The sequence below is a fragment of the Setaria italica genome, chromosome V (assembly GCF_000263155.2).
Source record: "Setaria italica strain Yugu1 chromosome V, Setaria_italica_v2.0, whole genome shotgun sequence".
Lineage (NCBI taxonomy): Eukaryota > Viridiplantae > Streptophyta > Magnoliopsida > Poales > Poaceae > Setaria > Setaria italica.
Window position 1 is genome coordinate 16,278,775 of NC_028454.1, and position 6,096 is coordinate 16,284,870.

Sequence of the window (6,096 nt, forward strand, 5' to 3'; positions counted from 1 at the left end):
GAGCCTTTGTGGCAAATCAAGGAGCACCTTGGGAGAGACTTGATGATAGGGAAGCAGTATTCTTGTGTGAGTGTTTTAACAACGTGGACTAGTGGTGGCTTAGTGCCTACCGATACCACGGGATAAATCCTTGTGTCAAGAGTTTGCTCCCACTCAAATTGGTCAAATTGCAGAAATGTTAATGTTCAAGATTTGGGAGAAGGTGACCAAATTACCATTCCCACTCTAGGCCTAGTTTCCAAACTACACTGAGCCCACCCAGTTTCCAAACTACACTGAGCCCACCCAAAACTAACAAACTCGGGCACTCCGTAGTCCACATGGCCTAACACCCACATCACTCCACTCAGTAGCCCTCCCACACAGCCTCTCCGCGTGCTGCCTGCCGCTGCACTCTCCCAACCATTGCCACCGCCTCCACCCTAGGGCCACCCACCTCACCACGCCCATCCATCCACCTCCAATCCACTCACCAGCTCTCGAGCAACCCGACCACTCGGCCAGATGCTGCCGCTCCGCTGCTCGCCGCCTCAACTCCTGCTCAACAATGTCTCGTGCTTGTGGAACGAGCAGACGGTGCTTCGGGACATGAACCTCAACATTCACGACGGCACGACCCTCATCCTCACCAGCGCCAACGGCTCGCGGAAGACAACCTTGCTCCGCATGCTGGCGGGCTTCTCACGGGCCTCGACGGGGGAGATCCTCTGGAACGACCACGACATCACCTCCCTGGGCGTGTTCCAGCAGTACAAGCTGCAACTCAACTGGATGTCACTCAAGTACACCATCTAGGAGAAGCTCACAGTGTTGGAGAACGTGCAGTGGTTCGAGCTCCTCGAGGGGAAGGACGATAGCAGGGTGGGCCCAGCCATCGAGCTCATGGAGCTCAGAAGGCTCAAGAACGAGAAGTCCAGGATGCTCTCCATGGGGTAGCAGAAGCGGCTGCAGCTCGCCAGGCTGCTTGCCATCGACTACCTGATCTAGCTGCTGGATGAGCCCTTCATCCACTAGGCTGCTCGAGTGCATCATCGCGGAGCACCGAAAGAAGGGTGGGATCGTGTTCGTGGCCACACACCTACCCATCGAGACTGACGATTCCAAGTCTGTTTGGCTTCTGCAGAGGTTCCCCCGGAGGAAGACGCTGGTTGATATTGTCCATTCACTAGTAGAAAACTGACTTTCGATGCGCCCCCTTTTATCCCAGTTTAAAGTAGGTCCGGGAGAAAAGGGGGTACGCCACGGTAGGCAAAAATGGAGGGGAGATTTACTCCCAGTTGGTATTTGCAACTGGGACTAAAGGCCCCCCTTTAGTCCCGGTTGTAACGGCTAGTTCCGGGGTGTCGGTGGGTTTACCCTTTTGTCCCGGTTGGACGACAAAAGGGCCACCCTTTTGTCCCGGTTGGAGGCTCCAACCGGGAGTAAACTTTCAACTGGGACAAAAGGTGTTCCTTTTTGTCTTGGTTGGAGGTTTTAACCGGGATAATAACTCATCCCCATTATATACCAAGACAGAGGCCTTTCTTCCTCCTCCAGCCCAAGCCAGTCCACCACAAAGATAGAGAGCTGAGCTTCACCTACTCTCCGGTGGTGCCGAAGCAAGGGAGGTGCTGCCCGAATTTTTTTCCCTCATTTTCGTGGGAATTTCATTCAGCCAACACAAGTGTTGTGAAGGTTTGCTACTTCATCCTCATGTTATGCTTTGATTTATGCTTTGGAGATGGAAAGTTTATTTGCTAGAATGTGATGAAGTAGAAAATGGAGAGGTATTTTGAGCTAGAATATGAGGGAGATTGATGTGTCATATATAGTATGTATTCTTGCAGTGGTTTAAGAATGATGCTACCTTGTCTAGACGGTTTATCTTATCAAATTCAATATGATTTTTCAAATCCATACTTGTTGAACTTGCATACCGTGTTCATCTCGGCGAGAATGTTCTCCGCCGAGCAGCAACGTATGTCAAGAAGGAGGTTCGATTCTACGAGAAAGAGTGGATACGGACATCGTGACCGTGTCTCCTTTTTCGTAGAATCAAACCTCTTTCATGACGAAGTGCAGTGCCGCCCAGTTGAGAACATGCTCGCCAGATGATCACGGTCTTCAAGTTCAACAAGTTCTGCAGTGCTAAGGTAAGAATTTTTGTACATAGATGGCTTCTGCTACTGGAGGAATTGGCGATGGTGGGGGCGATCATCGTTCCTCTTTTGGCAAGGGGAAAATCATAGTTGGCCCTCAGGATAAGCCGAAGTAAATAAGCGCGTTGGAGAAAGCAATGCTTCTTTATTTGCAGAAACATCATGAAGAAGCTGTTGCCGCGGGTCAGGAACCTTCTTTTGGTGGTCGTTATGCTCCACCTTCAGTCCCGGGTGTTTCACATCCACTTAGTACTACCGTTTCAAGCAGCACAAATAAACCACAGGATGATCCTGGGTCAGCGGAACCTTCGTCTTCACCGCCCAAGGATGCTTAAAGTCCTCCTAGATAATAACCAGTGGATGGCTTGTTGTATTGTATCATGTTGTTTGGATCTTTAATTTAAATATCTGTATTTGTATCTATATCTAAACTTTTAGCATTATTTGCACTACAACGTTTGACATGCTTTCAATCATGAATCCATTTTCAAGTGTAATCAATTTTCACGCGTAATCCATTTTTAAGTGTAATCAATTTTCACGCGTAATCCATTTTCAAGTGTAATCAATTTTCACGCGTAATCCATTTTCAAGTGTAATCAATTTTCACGCGTAATCCATTTTTAAGTGTAATCAATTTTCACGCGTAATCCATTTTCAAGTGTAATCAATTTTCACGCGTAATCCATTTTCAAGTGTAATCAATTTTCACGCGTAATCCATTTTTAAGTGTAATCCATTTTTATGCGTAATACAATGCAGATGGACCAGCAATGGATGTATAATGCAGACAGACGGAGCGAGGTGTTTATTGATGGCTTGCATTATTTTCTCGAAGTGGCCAAAGCGAACAAGCCAGAGAATGGGTTCGTATGTTGTCCATGCTTCCAATGCAATAACAAGAAGGACTATTCAAAGGATTCCTGGGGGACTATTCACAACCACTTGTTTAGATACGGTTTCATGCCTAACTATTTGGTTTGGACCAAGCACGGTGAAAGAGGGGTTGTAATGGAATACGACGAGGAGGAGGAGGAGAATGACAACATTTCGGACTGGGTTGCAAGCCAAGCTTATCCAGATACTACAATGGGCGAGGCTGATGAAGATGAGTTTGCAGAAAATAGCCCTACTGATGACCTTGGTCAGGTGCTACAAAATGCACATAGAGATTGCAAAACTGAGAAGGAAGCAGCAAAGTTGCAGCGCATGATAGATGATCACCAAAAATTGTTGTACCCAGATTGCCAGCAGGGCCATAAAAACTAGGTACGACACTAGAATTTGTGCAATGGAAGGCAAAAAATGGTGTGTCCGATAAGGCATTTCAGGGAATGTTGAACATTGTCAAGAAGATTCTTCCCGAGAATAATGAATTACCGTCCACAATATATGAAGCTAAACAGATTATTTGCCCTCTCGGATTGGATGTTCAGAAGATACACGCATGCCCTAATGACTGTATCCTCTATCGTGGTGATGAATATGAGAAAATGGATGCTTGTCTCGTCTACGAAGTGCTGCGGTATAAGATCAAGCGAGATGATCCTGGTGATGTCGAGGGGCAGTCTCCCAAGAAGAGAGTTCCCGTGAAGGTGATGTGGTATTTCGCTATAATACCACGCTTGAAGCGCTTGTTTAGGAACAAGGCGAATGCTAAGTTGATGCGATGGCACAAAGAAAAACGTATGGAAGATGAGATGCTGAGACACCCCGCAGATAGGGCCCAGTGGAGATCAATTGATAGAGCATTCCCGGACTTTGAAAGTGAAGCAAGGAACATAAGGTTTGGTTTAAGTACTGATGGATTCAATCCATTCGGTGAGTTGAGTAGTGGCCATAGTACTTGGCCTGTGACCTTATGTATGTTCAACCTTCCTCCTTGGCTGTGCATGAAGCGGAAGTTGATTATGATGCCACGCTTATCCAAGGCCCAAAACAACCTGGTAATGACATTGACGTGTACCTAAGACCGTTGGTTGATGACCTTTTACAGCTCTGGAAGGAAGAAGGTGTACGTGTGTGGGATGAGGATAGATAGGAGATCTTTAATCTATGAGCATTGTTGTTCATAACCATCAATGATTGGCCTACACTGAGTAACCTTTTGGGACAGACAAATAAGGGATATCAGGTCTGCACCCACTGTTTAGACGACACAGATAGCATGTATTTGAAGCACTGTAAGAAGGTCGTCTATATGGGTCATCGTCGATTTCTCCCTGCTCACCACCAGTTGAGAAAGAGCGGGATGCATTTCAAAGGGGCGTCAGACCATCATAAAAAACCTGCGCACCGTAATGGAAAGCATGTCTTCGAGATGATAAAGGATGTAAATGTAGTCTTTGGAAAGGCTCATGGTAGCCAACCTGTTCTGAATGATGATAATGGACGTGCACCCATGTGGAAGAAAAAGTCAATATTTTGGGAGCTACCTTATTGGGAAATCCCAGAGGTTCGCAACACAATAGACGTGATGCACCTGACGAAGAATCTTTGCGTGAACGTGTTAGGCTTCATGGGTGTTTATTGGATCTCGAAAGATACATTGGAAGCATGGCAGGACCTAAAAGTCATGGGGCAACAAGATGACCTATATTCGGAAAAGAGAGATAATGGACAGCACTACTTACGTCCTGCCAGTTACACTCTTAGTAAGGAAGAGAAGGATACCATGTTTGAATGCTTGAATAGTATGAAGGTCTTGTCTGGGTACTCCTCGAATATAAAGGGAATAATAAATATGAAACAAAAGAAGTTTACAAATCTCAAGGCTCATGATTGCCACATGTTGATGACCCAATTGCTTCCGGTTGCACTGAGGGGTGTTCTACCAGAAAATGTCCGGTTGCCGCTCGTAAAGCTATGCGCCTTTCTCAATGCGATTTTGCAGAAGGCAATCGATCCATCCAAGATATCAAAGCTAAAGAACGATGTGGTGCAATGTCTTGTCAGTTTTGAGTTGGTATTTCCACCATCCTTCTTCAATATTATGACGCACTTACTAGTTCAGCTAGTAAAAGAGATTGGTATTCTCGAACCTGTATACCTGCACAATATGTGGCCTTTCGAGAGGTTCAAGGCAATCCTAAAAAACTATGTTCTTAATCGTGCCCGTCCAAAAGGAAGCATCACCAAGGGATATGGAACAGAGGAGGTGATCGAATTTTGTGTTGATTTTATTGACACAATTTAATCGATTGGGGTTCCAACTTCACGCCACGAGGAGAGTGTGGCCGATCCACCTCGGATTAGCCTAATTAAGGCACGGTTAAGTTGCCTAACATGCGACACTCAGCCTTAATCGTGCTAACTCAAGATGCCGTCGGATTTTCTCCGATTTAACCACTTTTATAGGACCGAGTTTAGCAAAACCCACACGAAGGTGAGTGGTTCCAGAGAATACAACAAGTCCAATGAGTTAAACAAAAAAAATGACCATTTAGTTCAACAACAAAACAACATCAGAGTTTTACAAGGTTCAAAGGAAAACAACAGAAGGTAAAACAGCGGAAGCTAAACGTAGGGGTCGGACGTCCTTGGTGAGGCTCGCCAAGGCCTCAGTGATCCCTGCCCTCACCGTCCGAGGAGGGATCCCACTCGACCGTCCAACCCGGAGGGAGTTAGGGCGGCCAAGTGCCAACAGGAGAAGACTCGGGGGCTGCGGCTTCACCTAAAAAAGAAAGCCACAACAAGGCTGAGCTACTAAGCTCAACAAGACTTAACCGACCGGGAGTAAACTACTCCACCACTTCTAGACATGCAAGGCTCTTTGGCTGAGGGGTTTGTTTGCCAAAAGCACTAAGTAAATCCTTATTTTCAAAGTTTTAGCTCGGATTCTAAGTTTATTATCCGGTCTAAGTTAGCAACTTACTCTAAGCAAACATAGAACCAACCAAAAAGGGTATATAAACATCATCAAGACCATGCCATCATCAGATTTCATTATTACTCAGTG

The 6,096-nt window shown here is 45.9% G+C and overlaps 1 pseudogene; it reads left to right on the forward strand.

Annotated features, from left to right (window-relative positions):
• Positions 1-504: 504 nt before the first annotated feature.
• LOC101778829 lies at positions 505-1,180 on the forward strand (annotated as a pseudogene).
• Positions 1,181-6,096: the final 4,916 nt, after the last annotated feature.